Source organism: Pyxicephalus adspersus, chromosome 11, assembly GCF_032062135.1.
Source record: "Pyxicephalus adspersus chromosome 11, UCB_Pads_2.0, whole genome shotgun sequence".
Lineage (NCBI taxonomy): Eukaryota > Metazoa > Chordata > Amphibia > Anura > Pyxicephalidae > Pyxicephalus > Pyxicephalus adspersus.
In genome coordinates this window covers 11,296,172-11,306,556 of record NC_092868.1, presented here as the reverse complement: position 1 = coordinate 11,306,556, position 10,385 = coordinate 11,296,172, and the positions used below count along the sequence as shown (strand labels likewise).

The window sequence follows — 10,385 nt, the reverse complement described above, 5'->3', positions numbered from 1 at the left end:
AGGAAGTAAGTTTAAAGAAATCTATGCCACATTTGCTGGATCACTTAGGTTTTCTCATGATAATGTCTTTGCAGTTTACACACATTACACAGGCTTGTATCTTTTCTTCATCAGGAGACAACATGCAAATTCTATAACGGAGCAATATATGAACATTAGACACAAAAATATAAATATAAATCTATATTAAATGAAACAAAAGAGAAACAAATCATTTTACATATTTTACTTAATACAGACAAACATTATCATCCATAGATAACAAAGCATCACTAGGCAAGAGGAAGGAATTAGGTTTGTGGCAAGAGGCTAACATCAATTTATTTCTATGTGCATAAGACTGCATGGTCTATTACAATAAGCAAAAATGTTTTTGGGAGAGTGAAGCTCAAAAAGTTTTTAAGATCTAGATATTATAGGTTGGCATTGATTAAACATAGTGTTGGTGAAAATTAATTATAAAGATTACACTAACTCAAACAAATAATCCAAAAGTATCATATTTGGTATATATTTTCTATCGTTCCTATGATCATATAACTATATCCGGAGAAGCGGGCTTTAAAAAGTCTATTAGTGTTTCCTTTTATAAAGTAATTAATTCAGTGAAAATGTCATGTATGAAATAAACTAACCTCCTTAAAAACAAGGGATGATACTAAAATCTTGCTTGCATAAATGCTTTTCAAAAGCGTCGGTATGTGACAGACATCCATGTGCGCCCAGAATAGCATAAGACATTGACTGCTTATCACATCCTTCTCAATAGATCTCGGGATGTCATGACGTGACACCACGCTGGAACACAAATTTGATAATGATTTCAAGCTAATGATTTAAAATTTTACCTATAACAGCAGTAATGCTGCATCAACAGGGTATAGTGCTATCAACAAGGGAAGATTCTATGTCAAGAATGGAAATCTACATCTAGGATACACAGGACCAGTAGAAGTTAGGGAGCACTCACTCCCCTAAAAACAACTCCTGAATGGGACTACAGGAAATAGAGCTCATCATGTTCTTTACAATATGGATCACTTTATATGTAAATAGATCAACATAAAATTTTGAAAATACCAACATTATTTTTTGCAATAAAATTTAAAGCATTTAGATGCCTGCCACCAAAATAGCATTGATAGCTGGTTAGGTAGGCAGATCTATGGAAACATGTCCCAAGTAAAGCAAAAAAATTTAAAAATGCATGTAGTTTTATAAAGTTTTTATGTAAGTTTTCAAGACAAATTTTTCAACTTTGTTTAATGCAAACACTATGTTGATTTTTTTTTACAACTACTCCAACTGAATTTTTTACATTTTATTTTACTTGTGCCATGCGCCCAATAATACTACCATATTCAATTTCTTTGGCCGCACTTAAGAGAACTGTATACAGTTGTATTCTGGAAAGCCAATTGCTGTTAAAAAATAAAAAATAAACAAGCATTAAACAAATTTTTTTTAGAAATACATAAATATATGCCATTATTTCTGTTCCTATAGTAATTAGGTATTACACAGGATTTTCAAAGTATATGACAGCATTCATATCAACCCATGCCACGAAGAAATGAACATACTGTTGTCCATGCTATTGTCTTAAGCATTGTACACAAGCTAGGGTTTCTTGCCTATGATGATTATTTATGATACTCCTTGATGAAATGACTGATGGAAATAACTGATAGAAATGATCACTGTTGGGAATGGCACATCAGGATTAGGGCCCATCCTACTTGTCCTTTCCTTGTCCTACTCTATAGACTAGAACAGTGATATCAATACAGCACTTCTTTGTTCTACAGTGGATACAAGTGGATGATCAAATGTTCAGCCTGTGTACAAGGCTTTACACATATCTATACACTTGTTAGTTCAGGTAAGACCTGAACTACTGAATAGCATGATTTGGAGGCTTCATTTATAGATTGAACAAAGCAGAAAAAACAAGCCACTATATTTTCAGGTAGTAGTTATTTTTATTACATTTTTTGTCTGGCCACACATTTCTCTAGCAAATGTGCATGAAATCGTTCATCTATTTCTTATTTATTTGGTAGCAAAACAAAGAGCATGCAGACCCTAATAGGATATTTATTGTACAAGTGTATTTTACAAAAACTAAAGGTGTCATCTTTCTTTTGTGTCAATAGCAGCCTTTCTTCTACGTATTCCTGTACTTCCCTAGCCCTCCCATGTAATCCTCAAATGATCTCAATAAAACTTACTTTTGTCTTATTCCTAAATTAAGATAAACCCTAACCCAACTCTAAATATCTAGCTTCCAATAAATATTCCAACATGAAACTAATTAAAAAATTAGCTCAGATATTCTGTGATATTATTCCAGTTAACAGTGTGCTGAATAGACAAAGGAATAGTAGCAGGATTTACGTATAAGTCACACCTATCATATGTAATATACATTTACACTTTAAAAAGCTTTGTAAATGATTTGATGTTTTCCGTATACTCTCTAAGACCCTGGCCCACTACTAGTGCCCCCCAGACGTCAATCCCCGGATTCTACTTGCTTATAGCAAGCCCCCGCTCAGTCTTGGGAGGATAGTTCTAGAACACTGTTGCCCCTTCTTCTGTTTACAAAGGATGTCATCTTGAAAAGACTGATAGAGGACCTGGAAGCCACAAGGGCAGGACAGGGGACAGGATGGGAAGTCAGACAGTACAGGGTTAGTTATCAGGTGATCCAAAGATACCACAGTACAGGAGAGTCCAGGGGAAGCAGGTCTAGGAAACAGAGCCACAAGTCCCACACAGTTAGTCAGTCTGTCTATAAAGTACAATCAGGATAACAGGCTACAGAAAATGCATGGCTAAAAGAAAACTGGGGATGCTGCAGAGCATAGCACATACAACTAATTGCTTGATCTCCTTTGCTCCTGCATCAATGGTGTGTGCAAGCAGGATGTTTGGTCAGATAGGCTCCAAATATATTAATAATATCTGTATACACTGGCTTTTCCCTATGTAGATTGATTTACCTACCTCATATGGACTCGATTCTGGTGTTGCATCTTTTCTATCTGTCTGTAAGAGAACATATGGAAATATATTTATTTTCATTACACATTGACATGGGGAACATATGTTGAATTTACACCTTTAAAATGTGGTCACTGTTAGAAAGTTGTGATTAAAATTAAAGACAAAATAAAAAGTATTATTCTACTATTATACAATGATCACAGGTGGATTCTGGGAAACATACCGTTATCACAGACGTGGTGCTTTCATACACATTTGGAAGTACAGAGTCTTCGTTTCCATATATTGAAGGCTTGGCAGTTTCTGTGACAAGAAATTTTATATCACATCATATGTTTTAAAGGTGGCCAAAAAGTATTTTGTTAACACTTTATAATATCATTGGACCATTTGGGTTTAATTGCTCATTGATGTACATAAGAGTTGGTGGTTCAATCCCCAAGAGTACATCACAGGAAATAACTGCTAGCAAATTACATTTTTGGTTTTAATGCACTATTTAGGAAAATGTCAAAATAAAGTAGGATTTTTACATTTTTAAGTGCCAATAAAATTTTGGTTAATTTTGTATATATTAGCTTTAGCTAGTTGTCACTTCATTTGCTATTTGGAGAATCAGAGTCAGTTCTGTGTTTTCCACAACTATATTTTTCACGCAACCAACAACTATCGAAAAGTAGGTACCATCTACCTGCTCAGAGTCAGGGAAAAGAAGAGTCAGCTCTTCACAGTTTACAACCAATGAAATAAAGCTGCCCTCAGACACCATTTTTGTATTCATATATAATATATCAACCCTAAAGAACGAATTCGCACAAGTGTTCTGTACTTTCTCAAAAACTCAATTAGACTCACACTCAAATTAACCATAGACTATGTGACCACAAGACCCTACATCTTGTCTGGTCATCCGATTCATTGCCACCTGTTACTTAAACCCCCTCCTCTTTGGCTCATTATTCTCTGTTCCTGACTATCCAGGGCCCTGAAAAAAAGCCTTGAAATTCAAGCCATCTGCAAGCTATCAGTGTGGCCAGGTGAGCATCATTACACGGAAGCTTTCACGGAAGTTTTCTCCAAATATTGAATGATAGTCTCTCATGCATACATACAAATTCCACCAACAGCATGAACTAAGAGAAAGGCCAACAATGGGGGGGGGGGGGCTGTACTGATTTTAAGCCAGGCAACTAAGTATAGTTTTTCACCATGAACATGAGATTTTGCTGTCCCTTCAAGAAGTTGGTAGCAAACGAAATGTATTTTCCCTTCTCTGGTCCTAAAGATCAGCCTGTCCAGTTTACACTTCTTGATTCCATGAAAAGTCATCTTGTACTCTATGTGATAGCTCAAAGGTACAGATCTTCCTCTCCACCTCCCCTGGGCTTTGTTGATTTAAGGAAATAAAGAATTTTTAGGTGGTGATTCTGAACTCCGGGAGGTTGGCTGGCTGCATTCAGTACCCCATCAAATGGAATGGGTTTGGCCTGGAAGACAATTCTCGGGAACCTACCAGCAATGTCCATGCAGCCAGGGTATTGAGGACCTTCCAATATGCTCACATGGATAAGCCTGGTTCTAGGTGCATATGAAGGCTGTCATAGGGGTGAGGCACTATCATCTTACCTGGAGGATCCTGCAACACTTTCCCGCAGTCCATCCGCCCAGTTGCCATATTGGTCCCCAGCACACTGTGTGTGCTCTAAGGTCTGCCTTGACAGATATGTCAGGGGCACATGCTCCTTATTTGAGGTGGCCATGTTGCCTCTGCTATGCAATTGCTCGGTGCTGTGACATTGAAGCAGGTACCTAGTGTTAAGGACACTCCTTAGTGTTTTCCTTACTTGTACCTTGCCCTGACCTTTTGCCTTGATCGTAAAGGCAACTTATATGTGCCTCCTGCTAAGACCTTCTGCCTGAATGCTACTGCCACCTTGTCTGCTGCCTACACTGACCCTCCACCTCGATACTGATGCCACCTTGCCTTGAGTGTGTTTGTGACCTCATCTGACTCTATAGTTGTTTCTACCACAAAAGGCTATCCTCTGAGGGGTGACCCTGGCAACAATTTGCAGCAAAGAACCTGGCAGTCACTAGGATTACAACTAACACTCACCCTAACACTCCTGTTAGGTGTGGGGTGTTCTGGTGAATTCTAGGTATAGCTTAGATTTCATGCCATAGGTGTACATTGCATGCCAGTAGGGGGGGGGGGGGTCATAACAATATTTGAGAATATTTAAGAATAAACCGGACTTTATCTATTTTTACAATTGATTTGCTTTACTCAATTATGTATCAAAAGTGTACTTCTATAAATAGGATAATTACATATCCCAGAAGACAAATGATAATAGTAAATCATTAAACACAGATCATTTTTGGGGTTGTGACTAACATAGCAAATCATCATAATCTTTAAACAGGTGATCCCAGTTGTCCTTGTAGGACTGGATCAACAGTGAACAGAATAACAGATAGTAACTCATTAACAGTCATACTGTTTTGAATGTTAACAGTGATAGGCACATTTTGTGCCTTAATTTAGATTAGAGTCAATGGGCCCGATGTATTAGGACTCCAAGACTAGGGAGAATACACTTTGCTCAGTGAACCTGGGTGATCCAAAAATAACTGGAATGGATCCTGTTCTAACTAATAGCAAATTACTTTAAGAAATCGATTCCAGGTTTTTTGGATTACCCAGCTTCACAGATGAAAGTGTATCCTCTCCAGCCTTGGAGAGCTTTAATAAATCAGGCCCAATGCAATTTGAGTGTATATGGTAGGTATACATGACTAATAGTGTATACCAGCATAAATTCCCTCTTGCATATAGTACATCATATTAATTGGCTATAAGAATTAGTGTTATGATAAAATGCTAACTATTTTTATATTTCTGGAGGGACACTTCTAAAACTTTTTGCCAAGGGCGAAGAGACCCAAGATAAGCATTAACAACAAAAACAGGTGAATACATACTTTTTTTTCTTAAACTGTAAAACCCAGCCATGGCTCCAATAAGGACCAATCCGAATAATCCTCCAATTACAATACCAGCTATCACCTCAACGCCAAGTCCTGTCAATTGAAAATCAAACATATAAACTAGTACATAGCTGCAGTTAATAGGACACCTATCTGAAGGGCAGATTTATTCCAACCTACCTTTAGCATCCACGATAACGGTGAAGAAGAAGCTCTGATTTCCAATAAAATTCCTGGCTCTACATTCATATTTTCCAGCATCATTCATAGCAACATATGTGATCTGTAGTCTGGAGCTAGAACCAGTGCTTTCCACTAAGACTTTTCTGTTAGTTTTGATAGGGATGGGTTCTGCATTTACATAGTACCAGGTGAAGTCAGCTGGCAGTCCAGGTACCAGGATAACTTTCAGGGTTAAAGTCTCACCAACTTTTGATTCAGTGACGGTAATGTTGTTATGTCCTATGGCTTCTGGGGGAACTAATGAAAGAAACATAAAAACAAACAACAATACATTTTATTATGTAACAGCATTGTTACATTCTTCATCCAAAGCTGGTTTTAGATGGTGAATGGAAGCCAGGTGTGGCCCGGATGAGGCATGCAAATTTTTAATCTTTTGTATTTGCCTAACTGATATAATAGCAACCCCGTTTAGGTTAGTTGTCTCTTTGTTTATCTCCAGCAGTCCCCCCTCCCCTTCCTTAAGACCAAACTTATAGGATTGTAACAGGGTCTCTCAATATTCTTCTTTCTTCAAAAGCACACATTTTCATTTTCTTTCCTTCCCCAACAGTTAGAACAAAAGGGTCAATGGCCTGAGTACAGAATAAATTTACAGGGTAGACTCCAAACTGCTTGGAGCTTCTTCACCCTTATGTAATTGCTCCTGCCCAATCACCAGGCATCAATGGCTTTATATCATGTAAGAAATACATTTTTGTTAATACCTAGCAAATTAATGCAGAAATAAAAGGGAGAATAGGAGAACCTAAAGAGAAGTATGCTAACTTACTTTGCCCCACATAGGTAAAGCACACAATTATTGTTAAGCTAAAGTAACAATTAAAAATCCTTGTTTTTTCTGTAGGATTATTCAGGTGCGTGCTTTATAAGACCAAGTGGCTGCTGGCATACATATGGTAATATGTGGTCCACCTATTTATTACATTTGTTACATTTTAATATATTTCTCAGACTAAATTTTGAAAGAATCTGTCTCATTGCCTATTTCTGGCAATACTTATCATAACCAGCTTCTTGTTCAATTCTGAAATTTATATAATGCATAGCTTACAGAAGGTATATCTTATAAAGTTTCATGGGGATTTACGTAAGGTTGCTATAAGAATACCTAATTGTGGTATTAGAGCAGCATCTAAGGTTTATTTTGCCTTTACTTTAACTCTAACTTGTTACTTAACTTTAACTTGTTTATTTTGTCCAGTTTTCTAAACTTGCATCCTAGGAAAGATAGGGGCTTGTTTGTTTAGGTAGTGATATTTTTTAGCACTAGACAATAAAATTATACCAATTGTTAACAATTTGTTTATACATTCTTGGTGTGAAGATGTCAAAGAGAATCTGAATTTACAGGCTGAGCATTATAACATTAAATTACTGATCTCTTAATACTACTGTTTGTGTCCTGGATTAGACCAGTATACACATGACTAAAAAAAATTTACCAAATATCACTGAGCATTGAGATGTTCTTCCCAGCTGATTTCCAAAGCAAGTTAGATTTGATGCTTCAAAATAACCATCTTTGGTCTTCATGGTTATGTTGTTCTGTCCATTATTCTGTGTCACTCCATTGAAGATCAGGGACACATTAGCTGCTGGTTTTCCTCCCGACCAGGAACAACCAAGTTCAACATTCTGACCAATGGGTACTGCAGTGCAATTCACACTGCCTTCTGGAGTCCCTATAAAATGGGAAAAGATGTCAATTTAGTTGGCAATCATAACGTGTATATTAGGTCAAAAAGCCCAGTCTATGGTATTGTCAATGTCCTATCTCTACTTTAAACTTTTATTTCTAAAAAACAGACTTTTAGTTTACTGGTTGTCCTTACCACACTTCAATTATTAATACAGGAAAAACAAATGTTCCTACGGGGCCATTTGACCTTCCCCATGTTCACAGACTTTGAAATTATCTTGCAAATTTAAAAATGCCAAGATAAAACTGTCTTCACTCTTATCAATTGACTGATAAGCCACAAAGACACACCTAAACCTCAAGCTGCAGGTACTCAGAGTGTACATTAAAAAAAAAATCCACATTTGAGTTAACTTTGGCTTTGCTAGTCAGTCACCACACATTTGCTGCTGTTAGGGGGAGCAAGTTTCAAGCTTTCAAGTTTTAGAATACTGTTAATAGTGTTTGTATCATCTTTGGCTGGGTCTACATGAACAATTTTAAAAACGCATATAAACGTTCCGACCATGTTTATATGTGTTTTTATGCACTTTTACAAGTGTTTTAAAGCTTAACTTTAATACTAAATTATTTTATTAAATGTGAGACTGTCAGTTTTACTATGCTGACAGCTCCACTCCCTTGATCACTCCCGCAGCCCTAGAAGAGCTGTGACATGTGTTCTGTATCCATAATACATGTCACAGATCCTCTAGTGCTGCGGGAGTGATCAGCTGTCAGCATAGTAAATCTCCGCTGACTGCTCTGCTCCCTGATTGGCTGAGGAAAGGGAAATCCTGATGATGCTTGACCTGTCATCAGGGTTTCCTATTTCTCAGCCAATCACAGAGCACTAGAGATGAATGGGCACAAGTCTCCCCATTCATGTCTAGTGCTAAATGGCTGAAAAACGTAAAACCTTAGCCAATCACAGAGCCCTAGGGGTGAATGGAGAGGCTTGTCTTCATTTAACCCCTAGTGCCCTGCGATCCCTCACTTTCAGGAGGATTTCCAGGGCTGTGCTCATTGCAGCCCTGGAAATCATCCTGTCATTGGGATAACCTGTAAAAAAAAAAAGTTTAGTTACACAAACACACACATTTAATAAAATAATTTAACATTAAAGCCTCGTCCAATTTTTTTACACATATTTTAACCCTTTCAGGGAATGAGTAAGGGGTTTTATGTACTGTTGTACTCATTCCCCAGGGTGGGGGTGGAGATTTGGGAGTCCCCTTATTAAAGGGGGCTTCCAGAGTGCAAAGTCCTGCTAAAAACGTTTATAAAAGCCCCCATTGTTTTCAATGGAAGCTTTCATAAAAGCTTAAAAACGCTTGAAAAGTCCTTCACAGAAACGTCCTGGTGTAGATTAGCCCATTAGAATGCATGGGGACTTTAAACATGGGCTTTAAAAGTCTCAGGTTAAACACTGGGGAAACAGTCAGTGTAGACTAAGCCTTTGGGTGTTAAAAAGATCCTTATTGATACAATAGCCATAACTGTTTTTCTAATAATATAAATAAATAAATGTAGAAAAAAAACAATTACTTACAGGCCAAGTTAAGGTTCAGAGCATTGCTGGTCTCACTGCTAAGCTGATTAGATGATTCACAGGTAAAATTTCCAGTATCATTCCTATAGACGGGGCTAATGAAGAGATTGGAGTGTGGGGGAGAATCACCGTGTGATAAGTAATACCGGGAATCTGCAGGTAATGGTTCTCCATTCAGATTCCAGAGAAAGGTGATAGCTGATCCCTTAGCTGAGCAATGTAAAGTCACAGATTCCTCCCCAGCCCAGATGTATGATCCCGATGTGTTACTTGTCAGTGTCAATAAAGAGACCGGAGCTGTAATTTACAAAAGTTATTGTTTTGACTGCAAAATATTATAGTGCAAAAAGTCAACTACATATAAAAATGTGTAATAAATTAAAGTGTGGCAGATTTGTTGTTATTATTATTGCAAATTTCCTGGGAGATACTCAAACATTTCACCTAAATTTAATTACCAAGAGAAATTGTGCTCCCGGAGATGACGCATCATGTCATGAGCAGCACAATAATATAGTTTTAAATGTCAGTAGCACAAGTACCTGTATCTGATTTGGGTTTCAGTGGAAAGGGAGTTGGGGTGCAACCGTGGCCAGATTCATACTTTTTTCCCACTTAGACCAGCTACCTTGTGCTACCCCCTTCCTCTTAATAGCCCTGAAAGCAGACTTTCAAGTCTAAGTTAAGATTGGAGGCAGCAGTGTACTTACAACTTCCTTAGGCTAAGAAACTACCCATGGCAGCCCCATAGAAAACAAATGTGAGTTGGCAGTGAGCAGTTCAGGACTGCTTACTGTTGTCAGCTGTTAAATCTGCAAATGCTGGTCCTTTAGGAACCAGTGCTGTGGTGTAAGTGACTAAGTGCCTGGCAAGGTGCCAACATGGGGGAGCTGTGAAGGATTGCCTGAT

At 37.7% G+C, this 10,385-nt stretch overlaps 1 long non-coding RNA gene across 1 annotated transcript; it reads right to left on the bottom strand.

The window, feature by feature from the left end:
* Window positions 1–292: 292 nt before the first annotated feature.
* LOC140341389 (uncharacterized) lies at window positions 293–3,312 on the bottom strand. Its single transcript, XR_011922865.1, has 3 exons — window positions 3,233–3,312; window positions 3,010–3,051; window positions 293–1,421 (listed from the first exon to the last, which is right to left on the bottom strand). It is a non-coding gene; the product is annotated as an uncharacterized lncRNA (long non-coding RNA).
* Window positions 3,313–10,385: the final 7,073 nt, after the last annotated feature.